Source organism: Callospermophilus lateralis, chromosome 11, assembly GCF_048772815.1.
Source record: "Callospermophilus lateralis isolate mCalLat2 chromosome 11, mCalLat2.hap1, whole genome shotgun sequence".
NCBI classification, from domain to species: domain Eukaryota; kingdom Metazoa; phylum Chordata; class Mammalia; order Rodentia; family Sciuridae; genus Callospermophilus; species Callospermophilus lateralis.
Window position 1 is genome coordinate 29,321,653 of NC_135315.1, and position 19,276 is coordinate 29,340,928.

Here is a 19,276-nt window from a genome sequence, read left to right on the forward strand (position 1 = left end):
AAGGAGATGTCTGCCTGAGGACCTAGGAAGTGATTATCTCCCAAATTAACAAGGGAATCCTAACACTGCATCAGGGCACCCTGGGGCCCTGGGTTGGAACACACCTGGAATGTGGCCTTCGAATAGCTCTTTTAAAAGCCCTTTGTTTTCCCAGCTGCACAGAACCACAGCATCAGGGTCAGGAGTCTCCCTTGATTCTCCTTTGATAGGAAAAAGAAATTTTATTGCTTTGCTTTCTCTCAAAACCTGTGTCCTGTGCATTAATTGACACTGGGGACAAGGACTGAGCTTATAGTTACAAATGGATGAACGGATGAAGAAAATGTGGTGTGTGTGTGTATACACACACACACACACACACACACAAATGGAATTTTATTCAGCCATAAAGAAAAATTAAGTTATGTCATTTGAAGGAAAATGGATAGAACTGAAGAACATTTTGTTGAACAAAACAAGCCAAACTCAGAAGGTCAAGGGTCATATGTTTTCTCTCATATGTGGAAGCTAGACAAGAAAAAGAAACAGAAAGGTGGGATCTCATGAAAATCAAATGGAGATCAGTAGAGTAAAGGAAAAGGACCAGAGGAAGGAATAAGAGAAAAGGAAATACTGAGGAATGATATTGACTAAACTGCATTGTTATTCTGTTATGCCACATTCGTGGGACCCCAATAGACATCCAGGAGCCGAACCCAATGCAATCACACAAGAGTCTTTATTGCAAGCTCGAGCCTGGACTCACAACCGTTCCCAAAGCAGCAGCCCCAAGGAGTGAGTCTCAGTCCTTCTTCCAGTGAGATTTTTTAGGTTTTGGGGTGATGCTCTATGCATCACAACATCACACAGCAAATCATTCCACCATGGGAAAACCAAACAACTCTTAACATTGATTAGCACATTCACTGGCTGGAACAAAGTGGGTAGGGGTGATTGGTTAGTACAAGAGGGGGATACCTTTGAACTGTTTGGTTTAAGCCATGAGGGGTATGTGCTAAACTACATGGTTTTCCAACATGTTATCAACCACCATAAACTACTGGGGGGTCATCTGGCATCCCAGGTATTTTCCCTGTCTCATGCTGATTGGTGGTTGCTAGGGGGTTGCTATGGGTCTTCACCTACCCAGACTGAGTTAGGGACACCCAGGGCTGCAGATCTCTCCTGTTATTTGCAGACAAACAACTCAGCAGGGTGGGTATGTGCCTAGAAAGTCTCTATGGGTTTTTCCAAGGACAAGGGTCACGCCCCCTTCCTTAGGACAGGCCTTGAGGTAGAAGCTGCTGTTATTTATTTTCAAAAATGGAGTCACATCAGTTTCTCAATACTATGTAAGCATGACTATGTAACAACAAATCCCACCTTTATAACTGCAATGTACAAAGAAAACAGTATGGAAAGAAAAAAATAATTGTCCTCCAAAAGTTGAACAATCACCCACGCACATTGTAAGAAGGATGTAAAAGAATGCTTACTTCCCAACATCTATGTCCACACTGAGCTAATACACTTTTAATATTTAATTTCAATCTTCAATTCTAAAATATGACATTTCTTTGTTGTTTCAACTTATATTTCTTTGTTCATAAGTGAAAGTAAACATTTTATTCAATGTTTATAGGCCTGTAGCATTTTTTAATGTGTGGGCATGCATTAAATACTTATGCTGTTTTTCACCAATTTTTTTCCATTAAGGTATTAACCTTTTTTTTAGTGATGTACCCATTTTTTTGTCTGCTAAGGATAAGAATCTTAGTCACATAATAGGCAAATATTTATGTCAGTTTGTCAATTACTTTTTTATTTTGCTATGATGAATTTGCCATTTAGGCTTTTAAAAATTAGATAAAACCATTTTGTGATCTATTCTTTGAGTGTTTCTCCTTTTAGCCTTTCCCAATTATGATGACAGACAGCCCTTGACTTTCTCATGTGCAATTTTCTCACGAGCTGGAGTTTCCTACATTATACTGTTGTCCTTAAACCATCTCTACTGGCATCAGATCAATACTGGCATCAGATCAATATTGGCATCAGATTCACCATTTTAGGTTGGGAGCCATTTTATCTAGAGGTTCCAAAGTTTTGACTCTGTGGCAAAGCTGCTTAACTGCCCCTGAGAACATGTGCCTGCTATCAACCCCACCCCAGCTTAAACAGTTTACAATCAACTCCACCCCAGCTTAAACTCCTAAGCAGTTTAGAAGATTCCTCTTGTGGGCTACAAAGTTGCTCTGAGTGCCCTCAGGCTGCTGCTCTCCTCTGAGGGACAGCTTGTTGGTATGCCTCTGGTTACTAATACATCTCTTGAGTGACATTCCAGTGTGTGGTATGGTCCTTGTGAAAGGGTAAAGTTTCTAAGCTGCAAAGCCTGAGTTAAAATGTAAAGGACCAGGTATTGTTAAGTTCCTATGCTACACCCAAAGCCTGAAATTCCTGTAGCTGTTAGGACAATTCCCGGGACTGCCCATTAGATAATCTCCCCTGACTACCTAGTTGTTTAACAACCTGGGACCCTGTGCAGCTTAGCACGTAGGCATCTCAGGGCCTAAACCAATCAGTTTGAATGTGCACCCCGCTTTATGACTGACCTATCACCTCTGCCCGACCTGTTCCTGCCAATGAATGTACTAATCATGTTTGAGAGTTGTTGTTTGATTTTCCCGCGCCTCATGATGATTTGCTCTGATGTATGCAAAGCCTCCGCCCTCCCCAAAAAGTGTACTTAAGCACTGCTCAACCCCTGCTCGGGGCTCTTGGCTGCTCTCCCTTGTTGAGAGAGCACGGAGCCCCAGCTAGCTGGATCTTCAATAAACCCCTTTTGCTATTGCATGAGATGGTCTCTTGGTGGTCTCTTCCTCCGTCGTTCGCTGGTCCCTTACACTTGGACTTTGTGTGAACTCTACAGGAGTCCTTTCAATCTCACTAAGGATGAATTCAGAGGCTCACACATTAGATCACAAGACTTATGATACATTTGCATTCCCTATTAGCCAAGGTCAACTCCAATAGTATAGCTATCTTTAGTCCTGCTCAGTGTTTGTGCAATTGTTAATTTGCACTGTGTGCCTTTACAAAAACTGATCCTAAAAGGCACTTCCCCCACCCACTCTATTTCAATATCGTCCTCCTGTCTTAGTTAAAGTATGGAATGCTACTTGCTATTCAAAACAATCCCAAAATACCGCAAGGAAGTTTATTTCTTGTTCACATTCCAGAACAATAAAATTGTCCTGGGTGGCTCTGCTTAAAGTGGTCACACATTGTGAGACTTTGTTTTCTCAGTGTCATTTGCTTATAGTCTCATGGACAAGAGAATGAGACAGTAGGGAAGACCCCATGGATATTATGTGGTCAGGTCCTTAGGCTGTCTCCATCAATTCCTCCCAGAGCACAGTCCCAAATTCCCTCCCTGATGCAAAAAAAAGGCTAAGAAATGTTGACTTCATTCATGACCTAGGAAAGGAACAGGACCAGTACACATCTAGTCCATCTCTACCACACCTCCCAACTATATCACGTCTATTGTTTGACATTCATACATCTTAATTGTATAGACATTTTGTACTTATGCATTATTAATGAAAATGTGACATATGGACAAAACTATTTACCTTCTTTCTTCTGGTTCTCCTATGGTTTTTAAAAAATATTATGTACTTAATCTATCCAGAACTTGCTCTTATATACAAATGTACATATAATGCAAAATAGGCATATACTTCAGTTTGTTTGAAAAAAAAATAACAATTTATAGAATAATCCTTTGGGCCAATCATAGCCTTATTTTGATTTGATTATTTCTGTAAAGAACCTATCTCAAAATAAGATTTACATTCTGAGATACTCAGGTTTGGGTTTTAAACATGAATTTTGGTGGGGACACAATTCAACCAGAACAAAGCTTTTAATGAGGTTTAGAGAATGGGGGTCCAAAATGAGGGTTCAATAGACAAACGGGGATGTCTGTGATTTGAACTTCATGCTGTGCCAAAGAAGGGAACACCTGGACTTTCTGTCCACCTGTATAGACATGGGCTGAAGGGGCAGAGGAGTGGTCAGGTTTCACTATTTATTGGCATGAGGTTATTACATGAATCCAAATTACTATAGCTTTAAAAACTTTGCCGATAAAGGAAATGTGCACTTAATTTTCCTTTTCAAACTTTGGAAATATTTTTATGCGTCTAATGCATTTACTCTTATATAAAACATAAGATAGCCAAAACCCATCACAATTCTTAAGCACAACATAACTTTTTAATTTGATTGGAAGAGCCATGTACTACATACACATGGAGAACTGTCAGTTTAAGAACTATTGGTCTTTCCATTCTGAATCATGGTACTTTCTTTAATTTGTTCAACTTGTCTTTAGGCACTGGCGATAAGCAATCACCAAGATGGTCTCCAATGTTCCTTGTGTCCCTATGTTCATGCCTACATGGAGTGTTTGCCAGCATTGTTTTCTGGGTTATTCTGAGTGACTCCCCAAGAACAGCAGAAATGACAGTATGTGACAGCCAAGACTTTGTCCTTGTTCCCTCTTGGATTGCTCATGCTGGGAGAAGCCAGTCACCATGTTGTGATGAAGCCAGAATTAAAGACAGGCAGTCTTTATAGATAGGTAAATCAGGTCAGATCGGATTAAGGAAGTCAGTTTGGGTTGGAGACCAGTCCCTGTAGGATTGAAATGTTAATGCCTCCAGAGCCCTTCCTCCACCCTAATCCAGATAACCAGCCCCTGTTCCAACCTAAGGTAACCTGTCCCAGGAATTGTCCCTCTCTGTAGGGAATTGTAAAAGTTGTTAAGTAAAGCATCCAGGGACCCCTTCCTCTAGCTGGATCATTCCACCTTGGCCCCCTCCTATCCATCTGCTTCTTACCTTTTGGCCAACCCACCTGGGCCTAGTTAGGAAAAAGAGAGATAAGGGGGAAGAGAGCAGGAGAACAAAGAGAATTTAGGATATATAAAAGAGGCAGAATGCTCTCACTTTGGAGGATACCAGGATACCAGCTATGGCTCCCTTCTCCCTCCAAGGAGAAGTCTGTATTACCCCTTTTTAAATAAACCCTGCTTTATATGCTTGCTTCTCTCATGTTATACTTCAGCATGTGAGGAAGCAGGACTCATCACCAGTAACCGTTATCAGTGGGATTACTCCAGTAGCCCTATGGAGGGGTCCAGTTAGTGAGGAACCATTGACATTCTTCCTGTCATGAGCCAAACCCACTTGCCACAATGCAAATGAGCCATCTTCAAGTCACATCATTTAACCCCAGTGAATTCTTCATATGACTAGTACCCTAACCAATATCCTAACTGCAGCCTCCTAAGAAACTCCCAGACAAATCATCCAGGTGGGTTCAAATTCTTTGACCCTCAGAAAGTATGTCAAATAACTGGTCTAGCTGGAAGAAACTTTCCAGGGCCTAGCTCTTGAACTGCCAAGAGTGCTAAAGAAAGGCAGATTTGCAAACAAGCTGATCCCTAGCACACACTCTGAAATGCAATGAAATGCAGAATAGTAAGGATGATAAAAAGAACTTTGGCGAAAACAAAAGAAATCTGAGCTTGGCTGGCCTCAGATTCTACCTTCACCCGGGAATTCAATAGCATTCAACTCTGATTCTCCATCATGATCCTCAGCAAGTCTCCACACACCAGTATTTTCAATTTATGGACAAAGATTCTAGTGGGTCAAAGGATGAGCACAAAATAGTTCTTTTTTCCTGGCCTTCACAATCTGAAATTCTCTGGCTGAAAGGGAAGCAATGAAGTTCAGGGTCCCTGAGAGACTGAAATTCTCTGAAAATAAAGGCTCTCTTCAAATACCAAATTATTTTTACCACAAATTCCATTTTCTTTTCATCTCATTTCATTCTGATAGATTAAATACATCGGCATAGATCCAATAAAGGAGGGAATAATAATGAATTTTGACCCATGGGGTGCAACCCAGAGTCCATCCTCTCCCACTTGGCAAGCTACAGACATGCAGGGAGAAAAAACAACCAGTAGTTTCTACTCTGGTAGAAACCTCTGCAGGGTATAAGTCTATGATCAGAACTGCTTTGGGGAACAAATGCTTGCTTCTTTCTTACTTCTGTTTGAGTTTTCTGCATAATAAGCAATCTAATCAGCTCAGCACCACAAGAATGCTTCAGATATTTGCATATCAGCACTACTTGTCTCCTTTTTTTCTTATTAAAATTGGCATCTACCATGTCACAACCGGGGACAACAGAGCAAAGCTTCCTGGCCCTACAGCAACACACGTATAGCCTCTTGCTCCTTAACTTAAACTCTAACCTGGACTCTTGCCTCTTGTCCTTTATACCTTCATTTTATCAGCAATTGAAAAATCCATTCTCTTTCTTCCCTATCCAAAATAAATCTAGAGAAAGGTATATTTTGCTGCTGTTCATGAAACTTCTTAAATAAAAATTATTCAACAAGAAAATAATCTCTCTTTTGCATGATAAACTTTGAGGGGATAGGGAAAAAGTGAGACCATCCACATAATTGCAATGGTGATGTGACACTAGGAGAATTTGTTACTATGTTTGTACACCATGAAGGAAACTGTGCATATCAATAAATTAGATACTAGGTTAGAAGTACCTCTAAAAATCATCATCTGGTTGCAGTATCTTTGCAAAATAAAAGCAAGCAAGCAATCAATGGGTCTTAGTTATCATGCAGTCGTCTCCCTTAGCAACTAGTTTCCAGGTGTAACAACTCAGCATTACTATTAAACATTGAATTAAACTATTGGTTTTTAAAAATCTCATGTGTACATTATGAGAGACTTCCTTCTGTTCATAAATTTCATTTTCTCTCATGACCTGCTTTGCCCTTAGGTATAGCCACGTGAGCAGTTTCCACCAAGGAAATGTGACCCAAAGCAATTTCTGTGATTCATGGCACAAAGGTTTTTAGAAGTGGTTGGACCCCCCTTAAGATTTCCTTCTCTTTCCATCAACTGAATGCAGAAAACAGCATGGTCATGTGACTTGCAGAATGGCGGACCACAATTTGGAAGGAGCTATGTCTCTGAATCATCACCTAAGAAGGGTCTCCTGCTGACCAAGCATACTCACTTTGGTCTGTCTCATAAGAAAAAAAAAATAAATGAATGGTTTTGAGCCATGATAGACTGTTGGAATCTCTGATTATTGTGTATTTCTTTATACATTATCAAAATTGAAGAATAATATTGAGGCCAGTTAAAAAGTTTGAGAATCTTTTTTTTTCCTGAATACTATTTTATTCTCACCAAGTGATCTAATCTTTCTGGCCCTAATTTTGTTGTCTGAGAGTGTAGATTTATTAGGCATGCCCACAGAAACCAACTTCAGAAACATTGAAAGTACACTTTTAAAATATGGCCCAAAAATTGTTGCATCAAAGAAAATAAATATTTCATGTTTTGAGGCAGCTTTAGGATGCAACAGATGACACTTACAATTCTGATTACATTTGGGCTTTTGGCACATGCCAGTGCTTCCCCTCTGACACTTATTCAAAGTGACTAGTGACCTACAAAACCACCAAAATATCCATCAAAGCACTGAAACATCATGTTTCAAACTATAACCCTGTTATGGCCACCTGAATGATACTTTCAAAATTCAGCATCTTTCACAGAAATAAGCACTATGTTTCATGCTCAGCACATATTTATTGAATTTAATTCTTCAGTTAGTAAGAAGCATCCATTTTTTGTAAGATTTGATTGCTGAAAGTGATCAGCACTTTCAAATGTGCTTTGTACTTTCCGTAGACACTTCGTGTTCTCTTATAGCTTTGCTAGTGTGGTAACTGAGAAACTGATGTGACTCCATTTTTAAGAAACCAACCTCTACATCAGAGCAAAGCCTGACCAAAGGGTGTGTGTGTGTGTGTGTGTGTGTGTGTGTGTGTGACCCTTGTCCTTGGAAAAACCCATTGAGCATTCCTAGGCACATAGCCACCCTGCTGAGTTGTTTGTAAATAACTGCAGTGCCAGGTGTCCTGGAAAGACCAAAGAATGTTCGAGTCCTAATGCCTGACCCTGAAGATCCATAGCAACCCCCTAGCAAACAGCAATCAGCATGAGACAGGGAAAATACTTGGAATGCCAGGTGATGCCCCCCCCACCCCAGTATGTTAGGAAACCATGTAGTTTAGGACATACACCCCTCAAGGATTCAACCAATCAATTCTACCTCCTGTACTAACCAATCACCCCTACCCAACTTGTTCCTGCCAGTGAATGTGCTAATCGATGCTAAGAATTGTTGTTTGATTTTCCTGCGGTATGAAATGATTTGCTATGTTGTAAAGGTCAGGCGAACGTTGGAGGAAAAGACCACCAAGAGACTGTCTCATGCAACAGCAAAGGGTTTATTGGGGGTCCAGCATGCTGGGGCTCCAAGCCTACCTCGAAGAGGTAAAGAGCAAAGAGCCCCGAGAACAGCTTGAGCAGAGCTTATATACATTCTTTGAAAAGGGCAGGGACTTCACATACAGCATAACAAATCACCTCACGCCACGGGAAAAAAATCAAACAACAATTCTAAAACATGATTAGCACATTCACTGGCAGGAACAAGTTGGGTAGGGGTGATTGGTCAGTACAAAAGGGGTATTCGTTTGAACTGATTGGTTTAAGCCAAGAGGAGTGTACTGCTGAACTACATGGTTTCCCAACAGGTTATCAACTACCATAAACTACTGGGAGGGTTATCTGGCATCCCAGGTATTTCCCTGTCTCATGCTGATTGGTGGCTGCTAGGGGGCTGCTATGGATCCCCACCTAGCCTGACTGAGTCAGGGACACCTGGCACAGCAGATCTCTCCTGTAGATAAACAACTTAGCAGGGTGGGAATGTGCCTAGGAGTGCTCTGTGGGTTTTTCCAAGGACAAAGGTCATGTCCCTTCCTTGGACAGGCTTTGCTCTGAGGTAGAGGCTGGTTTTTCAATGTGATGTTGTGACACACAGAGTGTCCCCCCAAAACTTATAAAATCTCACTAAACAAAGGACCAGGACTCACTCCTCGGGACCGTTGCATTGAAAACGGTTGTGAGTCCAGGCTCGAGCTTGCATTAAAGACTCTTGAGTGCTTAAATCAGATTCAGGCTCCTGGTGGTCTTTCGGGGTCCCCCAAATCCAGCATTACAGCAACCGTTGGTTTTTCTCAAACCTCATGTCCTTCTTTCTTTCTTTCTTTGGGTTTGTTGTTGTTATTGTTTTCTTTTTCCAAAAATTAAATATATTTTTTGATAATAGCCACTCTGCATAATATTAATGGCATCCTTCCTTCCATCTCAACATGTTTTTCTATTTTGGTCACTGTTCCCTCTTCCTTTTCTTATAGTTTTTATGTCACTAGAAGAAAATACCATAGACTGGGTGACTGATGAACATCAGAAATTTCTTTCCCACTGTTCTAGTGGCTAGAAGTCCTAGGTTAGTGTTCCCACAAATTCAACATCGGATGAGTGCCTGATTCATAGGTGACTATTTTTCCCATAAACTCACAGGATGAAAGGAGAAAAGGTGAAGGCCTACCTAGGGGAACTCTTACAAGGTACTCATTCCATTCATGAGGGTCCTGTCCTAATTACCTCCCCCAAACTTCTAACTCATAATGATACCGCCAGTTATCGGTGACAAGTTCTGCTTCTTCACATGTTGAAGGGGAACATTAAAGAAGCAAGCCTATAAAGCAGGGTTTATTTTCAAAGGGGTAACACAGACTTCTCCCAGGAGGGAGAAGGGGACCCAAAGGCAGAATCCATGGGATGAGGAAGTCCCAACCCTTTTATACGTCAAAGTTTTCTTTGTTCTTTTACATTCTTCTCCCTTATCTTGTTCATTTTCCCCCGGGCTCTTTGTGTGATCCAGGACAGGCCAACGGGTGGAAAAACAGGTGGGCTGGAGGGGCCAAGGTGGAGTGATCTGGGCTAGAAGGGGACCCAGGGTGCATTAATTAACAACTTTTACATCTCCCAGTAGGGAGGGACAATTCCTGGGACAGATTACCTTAGCAACAGATTGGAGCAGGTGCAGGTCAAAGTGATAAGGGTGGAGAAAGGGCTCTGAAGGCACTAACATTTTAATCCCTCAGAGGCAGTCTCCAGACTTGTTTTCCTCAATCTGATTTATCTGTCTCACTGACTGCTTGTCTTTAATTCTGGTTTCAATAGTATTACCCTGGCAGTTAAGGTTTTTGAAATATTAAAAGTTCAGACCACAGTCTTTCCTATGAAAGTGTTTTTTCTTTATTATTGTTTTGTCTCTGAGCTGGTAAGGTCTGAATTTTTGTCTGTGCTGATGTCCATTTTCCTAAGATCTTTTTTTTTAGAGGCGATACTGGGGATTGAACTCAGGGGCACTCGACCATTGAGCCACATCCCAGCCCTGTTTTGTATTTTATTTAGAGACAGGGTCTCACTGAGTTGCCTAGCACCATTTTCCTAAGATCTTAAGTACCTATTATCAATTGCTTAAATAATGCAAGCACTTCAATTTCAACATGTCAATATCTTTTCTTCCTTCCACCTAGATATTCATTCCCCAAGATACTTCTTTCAATTAGTCAGTTGCATGAACATTCTGCCAGTTTTGAAGCCTTTGCGTAATCACTGAATTAACTGCCTTCATTTTCTATATTCGATTTGTTGCCAACTCTTTTTAGTATTCTTGCAAAGTGCCTACTGAATTCATCTCCTTTTCTTGCTATGATTGGCATCCCAGGCCAGGTGCTCATTCCTCATGTGTAGGCTTGATTATAGTTGAGTATAGTTCAATGTGTTTCCCACCCCAACCCAAAACATAGTTCACCAATGGTTGGCAAGTTTAGCTGCATCTGGAAACCCCTTGAGTGCTTTTAAGAACGCACCAGTGTCAACATTCTCCTCTATAATTTCTGATGTGCAGTCTGAGCAACAGGATTTTTAATTCTCCAAGATAATTATAACATGCAGCTAATATTGAGAACAACTGAGGTACCCCAGTTGCAGGCTACATTTACAAGAAACTTTATATTTTTATGTTGGTATAGTAATCAGGTCTATCTTTCATTTTTTTTCTAACTGGTTATTGTTGGTCTATAGAAAAACTATCAATTTATGTACACTGATATACAGGTAGAAATCTTAGCAAATATTTTTATCCCCAAAAGATATTTTTAATTATCTTGATCTTCCCAAATATGAAGCTAGATTTACAGATAGGTGGTTAGTGTAGCTAGGTAAATTGGGTCTAATTCCAAGTAAGATAAATAAAATGGAGACCATTATCGAGAATGGAGTCCAGGAAACCAGAGCAGCACTTGGGGAAATTGAAATGTTAATGTCCCCAAGGCTCTGAGCCCATCCTAAGGAACTGTCAATGAAGCAGCTCCCAGCAAACAGGGAGATGCTAATCAAAACACCCCAGGCCCTTCCTGCCCAGGTTACTCTTTCAGCCCACCTATCTCCCACCTTTTGGGCCTTCCCAATGGCATTCTATCACTGCAAGATAAAGGGGAACAAAGGACATGAGTGTAGGAAAGCTAAAAGAAGACCTTAGCTATAAAAGAGGGAAGACCTCCCCTTCTGGGTCCCCTTCTTCCTCTGGGGAGAAGTCTTTTCTGCTGTCCTTTAATAAAGCTTCTACTTTCCACTCTATACTTGCCTAGGCGTGCTTCTCTGGACTCTGTTCAGCATTCGGGGAAGCAAGGACTCTTCACCGGTAAACAGCAGTAACAAATATACAAACATGTCATAATATTAGTTTACAATTGTTGCTGTAACAAATTTCCATAAATTTAGTAGTGAAAAGCAATGCAGAATTTTATTTTAAAGTTTTGGAGCTTAGAAGTCCAAGAAAGGTCTTTTTGGTTTTTATTCATTTGTTCTGTTTTGTTTTTGAGACTCTAGAGAAGAAAAAAAAAAAATTAGGTTCCTTGTCTTTCCCGGATATTAGAGGGCTACCTTCATTTCTCTGCCTGTGGCTTCTTCCTCCATTCTTCAAGTCAGCAGGTCAACAGTGCAGCTTCTTCCCTCTTCTCTGACCTCAGCATCCATCCCCACATCTCCTCTATAACTCAATTGCCTCCTTCTCATAAGGACACCTGTAATAACACTGGGCCTCCCTTGCTAATCAACGATGATCTCTGTATCTCATTACTCTCCATTCTATTCTGTGAACTTCCTTTTCATATAAGGCAACATATTCATAGGTTCAAGGATAGGAGATGACTTTTTGGAGGGAGTCATTACTTTAAGATAATATAGTAAGATAAATAAAGATAATAAATTGCCCTTTTTAGAATTTTTAGACCCTATTTCTATCTCCAGTCTTCTTAGTTTTGGTCAGTTCTTCATTTGGTGATAAACAATTATATAGAAAAAATAAATATATAAAATTGTTTATTATTATATATATTACACATATTATAGTATATGTTTATATTATAGTATAATATGTGTGATATATGTAATGTTACACATTAAATATATTATAAATTATAAACGTTATACATAATATATAATATGTGTAACATAATATATAATCATACTACATATTACATAGCATCATATATTATATGTAGTATGATACTATATATTATACATATTATATATAGTATGTATTACATATAGTATTATATATACATATATGTGTTATATATACACACACATATTTGTTATTGTTTATTTCTTAATGCAGGCATCCCTTCCTTTCATATTCTATTATTTAATAAAAAACATAGCTGGGATCACGGGTAAGTGAATTTATACTAGTTCCCTCTCTCCTCTTATTTCATTTCCTCTCCTCCTTTTCTACTCTGCCGCACCCAATTTGTGTCTCTTAGATCACAGGCTGTCTCAGGAAGAGGGGGATGATATGTACCTCTAACACCATGAAACTTGGTCCCTAATGGTTCATTTCCTGCTTTTCCCTGTTCCTGCTCATGTTTATTCTCATTCCTAGTAAAGAACTGCTGGATTAGGGCTTTTAGAACAAGCTCACTAATGTCTAGGAATTTTCATCCTTGTTTAGATTCAAAAAATAAAAATAGGAGTCTATAATGGGAATCAACTGCTTAATAGATGTTCACATGCCTTCCTAAGCACAGGTTATCCCCTTTTCCCATACTCTGGGAAACGCCTATTTGGTTGCTTGATCAATATTAGACTTCTTTCATGGAGCCACTGAGAGAATGAGAAAGTTTACCAGACTTAAAAGGGTACCAGAGAGCACTCAGTGGAAGAGGAGGAGAAACTACTAGAGATGATTTTGCAGGTGGGACACAGTAAGGAGTTTGGACTCTGTTTTTGTATGTTCAAAGGCACATAACCATGTTCAGTGGGACATGTGCTCTGATGTATGTTTTCCAAAAGACTACCCTGGTTGCTTCATGTTGAGTTTATACTGAAATTTATTTATACTATGGTGTTTAGAGGTGGGGCCATTGGGAAGTGGTTACATTAGACAAGCCAGGTCATTGGAGACCCCATAATTGAATACTGGTGGCTTTCTAAGAAGAAAGAAAAACTATGGGACACACACCAGAGTTCCTTATCCCATCAAGCAGTGTCTATACAACCTTGGGACTCCGCCAACAAGAAGGTCATCACTAGATGAAGCCCCTTGATCTTGCATCCCTAGAACCATGAGTCAAAATAAAACTATGTCTTATAATCTACTCAGCCGTGGTATCATGTTACAGGCAATGGAAAATGGAGTGGTGGCAGTGAGAAATGGATTATAGGAAAAGCAAGAGTGAAAGTACATTGTACAAAACAGACAAGAGATGGTTGCTTGGGACAAAACTGGAGCTGCAGGACTGGGGAGAATTAAATAGATTCAAGAAATATTTTGTAGATATAACCAACAAGCAGGTTATGGATAAGTTGTAGAATAGGACACAAAGGGGAGGATAAATAAAAGCTGATTCTGAGGTTTCTTATCTTGAGCAACAGAAAATGATAGTGCAATTTTCTAAAAGTAGAAGATTGGAAGGGTGGTTGAGTGAGGAAAAAAAAAAATCAATAAATCTGTCATGGTCATTTTAACTTTTACGTCTCTATTACATATTCAAATTAAAATATTGAATAGGCAGTTGACTATGGGAATTGAATCTAGAGGGATATACGGGTCAAGAGAGCGTATGTATTTGCAAGTCATTCGCAATAAGTTATATTTGAAGCCACGGGACTGCATGGGATTATCTAGGGAGCAAGGATTTGATGAAAAGCAGAGTGCTGATGTCTGAAAAATGTCAACATTTAGAGAACCCATAAAGGAAGAGGAGCCAGTCAAGCAGTCGAGGAAAGTGACGTTGCAATTAGAAGAAACCCAAAAGATGTTTTTAAAAAGTCAAAATATAAAAATATTTTAAGAAGAGAACAATGGAAAACTATTGCTGATGCTTCTGAATGGCCAATAAGATGATATTAAGTGGGTGGATGTTGGACATTGGATTTTTCAAGATATACCAAAAGAACAGTATCAACAGAGTAATGTGTGTGGAATAATATAGAGGTGTTCATGCTCATTCTAATTGGGTAGGCAGAAAACTGAGTTAAAAAAAAATAATTTAAAAGGATATAGTATAGAAAACTTTTTCCAGAACATTTGTTGGGAAGAGGGTCAAGAAATGGGGAATGGTTAGAATGGTTAGAAGAGGGTGTTTGGGATCAAGGTTGCTAGGATGTTAGCACTAACTTGTTCATACGCTGATTGGATTGATCTCATTAGGAAAGGATTCATGATGCGGGAGAGAGAGGGCTATATAACTATAGACCAAAGTTTTCTAAAATGATAGAGGGAATTAGAGAAAATCAGGGTACAGATGAAGGACCTGAACATTTCTGAGGGGTGAAGGTTTCGTATTAAAGTTGTGTCTGCTAAAGGAAAAAAAAAAAATCATGAATGTGATTTTTCTCCCTATAGAATCAGAGAATACCCTGCCACCTGCTTCTCAGAGCATTAATCTCCAGGGTATATAAAGAGCTAAAAAAACCTAACAGAAAAAACAGAAAACCCAATTAATAAATGAGCAAAGGAACCAAACAGACATGTCACAGAAGAAACACAAATGATCAACAAATGTATAAAAAAAATGTTCAACATCTCTAGCAATTAGAGAAATGCCAATTAAAATTACACTGAGATTCCATCTCATCCTAGTCAGAATGCAATTATCAAGAATACAAGTAACAATAAATGTTGGTGAGGATGTGGGGGAAAAGGTTCGTTCATACATTGCTTGTGGGACTGCAAATAGGTGCAACCACTATGAAAAGGAATAAGGAGATTCCTCAAAAAACTTGGAATGGAACCACCATTTGACCCAGTTATCCCACTCCTCATTATATACCCAAAGGACTTAAAATCGGCATACTACAATGACATAGCCACATCACTTTTGTAGTAGCTTAAATCACCATATCTAAGCTATGGAACCAACTTAGGTGCCCTGCAAAAGATGAATCAGTAAAGCAAATGTCACAATGGAATATTACTCAGTCATAAAAATAAATGTCCTTATGACTTTTGCCAGTAAATGGATGGATCTGGAGAGTTTCATCCTAACTAAAACAAGCCATTCCCCCTGCCCCCGAAAAAAAAAAAAAGGTGGAATGTTTTCTCTGATATGTGGATGCTAAACCACAGAAAGCAGGGGAGGGAAGAATAGAAGTTCATTGGATTAGACAAAGGGTAATGAAGGGAAGGAAGAAGGATGGGAATAGGAAAGATAGTAAAATGAATTGTACATAAGATTCCTGTGTTCATATATGAATACACCACCAGTGAAAATTTCACACCACCCGTGAAATTCCACGTTATGTACAACCAAAAGAATGGGATCCTAATGACAATAAGTTATACTACATGTAAGTACAATATGTCAAAATACATTCTACTGTCATGTATATATAAAAATTTTTTTTTAAATTGGGTCTCCTAAACCTTCATATTATTTAAAGGGTAGACCACATGGGTTTAAGCTTACATTTGAATCTTATATATGTTTTTAACTGCTATGTCTACTTTTTGACAAATTTCCTTTATAATAGGTGAATTTGTAGTAATTTCTTAGTTTTATTATGAAAGCAAATTGATTTTTAGGTTTACTCTTTTTTATTTTTTCAAATACCCCGAAAGGAGAAGACAAAAGAGGTCATCCATTCTCTCTAATATTTGTGCAGAAGTTCTTTACTCATTTCAAATACAACAAATAACACTATCATTCAGTTTTATGTGCTCCTCCAGAAAATTAAACATCCATATCAGGCAGGCATTACAGATTATGAAGTTGAAAATTTCCCCCCTCTCTCCCTCCCTCCACGTCTCCCTCTTTCCTTCTCTCTTTCTCTCCCTCCAAACAGCCTAGCCCTATCTGCTTCAAAGCCAAACAGCATCTCCCTCCTCTCAGTGATTTCTCTAAGGGGATCCTAGGATGATGCTTAATTAGAAAGCATAATGATTTAAATGTTTAATTCTTTTAACTAGGTCCAAAACAGTAGGACTGTATTGGCATAATTTATTTTTGACCAACATTTCCAAACTCATTTTCCAATTAGTAGAACTGAGTTGAGATATTATCAGCTAATTAATGAAATTAACTTATTATTTTCATAATAATATCACATAATCATCAATCACACTTGAATATGGGTTAGGAATTTTATGTTGGCTTAATAACAGCAGTGTAGGATGCTTTGTTGGATGGTATGAAAAGCCCATTAACTGAGAGAGTTTCTGTGCCCATACTTCCCTGGGCAGAATAAAAAGTCTGATTCTGAATCCTGGACAAATGGACTCCATTTGTTCTTAGAATAGTCTCTTCAAAGCCTAAAGCCATTTCAAATCTCTCTCATAGAAAATACCCAACTTTGATCTTGGATTATAAGGAATGATAACTAAAAATGTAAACTTAATTAAACCTGGGTTTACCCTAGCTCTGTCCCCTAAGAGCTTGGAATCATGGACAAATCATCAATTCTCAATTTGGTTAAGACCCCTTGTCTCACATTTATTGTCACCAAATTTTTGTGAGGAATTAAATAAAAAAAAAAAAGGTTTGTGCATGCATTTGAAACTATAAATAAGTAGAAAAAGATTGCCTTTGTTGTATTTATCATGATCATCATCATCAGTATCCCAGAATTCAAGCCTTTATTTATGATCATTAAAAATTGTTGAGAGCCACAGACAAGTCAAGATGGCACCTGGCACTTTGCCAGAGGGAGTGGTTTGAAAAGTAAAGCCAGCAAGCCATTAAGATGATAGAGATTCCTTAATGACTGACAGTAGTGTCTAGATTATGTCAATTGGGTTAAGCTGTGTGTAATCATTAAGACGATGATTCCTTATTGGTTGACTACTATACCTAGTTTATGTTAATTAAGATAAGCTGTGTGTAATTAGTTATTATATATACCCCTACTGTCCTACAATAAATGGCTCCCACTCCTGCTGTATCAACCTTCACAAGTTCCTCGTCGCCCCCCCAGTTATTTTGCCCAGCCAGCCGGACAGCGGTGGATGGTGGCCCATATTGGGAGCCCCGGGACACTTGGGGGTAAGTGACGAGAAAAAATCTGCCCGTCCCTAGAAAAATAGGACGGGAGCAAATCTGCTTGTCCCTAGATAGGGCAAGAGGAAAAAGGGCAAGAGGAAAAATGGCCATTTCGAGAAAATGGATAGGATTGATGCAGTGTGTTTTTATCTTGTTTTCTCTTAGTGTATTGTATTGTCTTTGTGACGAAAATATGGAAGGGGTGTTAAGTAAATTACTAAGGGAAAGAGGCACCCCAGTGGAACCAAGAGCAGTTAGGGCATGTGTTGATAAGAGCCCAGGAACTCTAGTCAGAAAGAAAAAGAAAGTTCAGAGGAAGAAGGATTATCAGGAAAAAAGTTGCAGCAAAAGGCTATTACTAAATACTTTTTGTTACCGGAGGGTGCGAGAATCGGTGCAGCAGCTGCCATGCGTGGGCAAGCCGGTCATAGCACAGCAAGGACTTTCCAAGCAGCAGCAACAACTGGCCCTTCCCCGCCCCCTGCCAGGGGAGCAGGACACCACTGCCAGGAGCCCAAATCCAGACCTGACCCGGAGGTACGGTCTCACAGACTTTTGCTCCCTGTGCCCGGTGGCAGTTTGAGTCCAGGACAAGTCTGGTCATTTTCAATGCCAATAACTAAGCTACAATGGTTCTCCCACACCTGGAGGCTAATGAATAATGAGCACCAGTAAGGCCTATTTCAAATGTAAAAAAACCTTGAGATAATGTACTAAATTGTTCAGAAGGTTACGCTACAGGATTTTCTTGAGCATCATTGCCGGAGTTCCTGCCTTTGTCCCAGTGCAGGTGAGGACGAGGGTGAAAGTATTTCCAGTGTTGCTGAGAACCGGAGGAGACTTCGGATCAAGCTAGCTGACTGCAGAACTTACCTGGACTGTGATTTACCTGGACTATGTGTTACTTATATGCATTGTAAACTATCTGTTGATGCAAGAAATTGTGGTAGTACCAGGATATCTTTGCTGATGGTGTCATTTGTGGTACAATTTTTCCAAGGGCTTCTTACTTGGAGCCATCAATTGGCTTGGTGTCGTGGCACTTTGTATTCTCCCATTCTGCTTGTAGCAGATTATTTATGGTGTTTGTGTAAAAACCGCTGGTCGTTATCCACAAGTATGGCTGAGTGTGTTGGGCCGGTAATCAAAGATGGGTAAGATCCAATTACAATGGTACCAACCTAAGACAGGAGGCTGATGATTTGAAGTCAGACCATCCAATGACGGGTAAGGACCATATGTAGTATTGGACAACCTAAAACAGGCACGGTCCCTAAGCCAAATACTTGTTATTTAAATTAAACAAAAGGGGGAAATGTTGAGAGCCACAGACAAGTCAAGATAGCACCTGGCACTTTGCCAGAGGGAGTGGTTTGAGAAGTAACGCCAGGGAGCCATTAAGATGACTGTTATGTCTAGATTATGTCATTTGGGTTAAGCTATGTGTAATCATTAAGATGATGATTCCTTATTGGTTGACTGCTGTACCTAGTTTTTGTTAATTAAGATAAGCTGTGTGTAGTGTATATATACCCCTCCTGTCCTACAATAAATGGCTCCCACTCCTGCTGTATCAATCTTCACAAGTTGCTTGTCACCCCCGTTAGTTTGCTGCAGCCAGACTGCAGCAAAAAATAATGCCATGTGCAAGTTATTTATTTATATAAATCCAGGCAGTAAACAATTTGATAGTGAAGTAAAACCAGGTCTTAT

General features: G+C 39.5%; 1 pseudogene; it reads left to right on the top strand.

Annotated features, from left to right (window-relative positions):
• LOC143410488 (non-histone chromosomal protein HMG-14 pseudogene) overlaps nt 1-19,276 on the top strand; it is a 179,166-nt pseudogene that overhangs the window by 77,106 nt on the left and 82,784 nt on the right.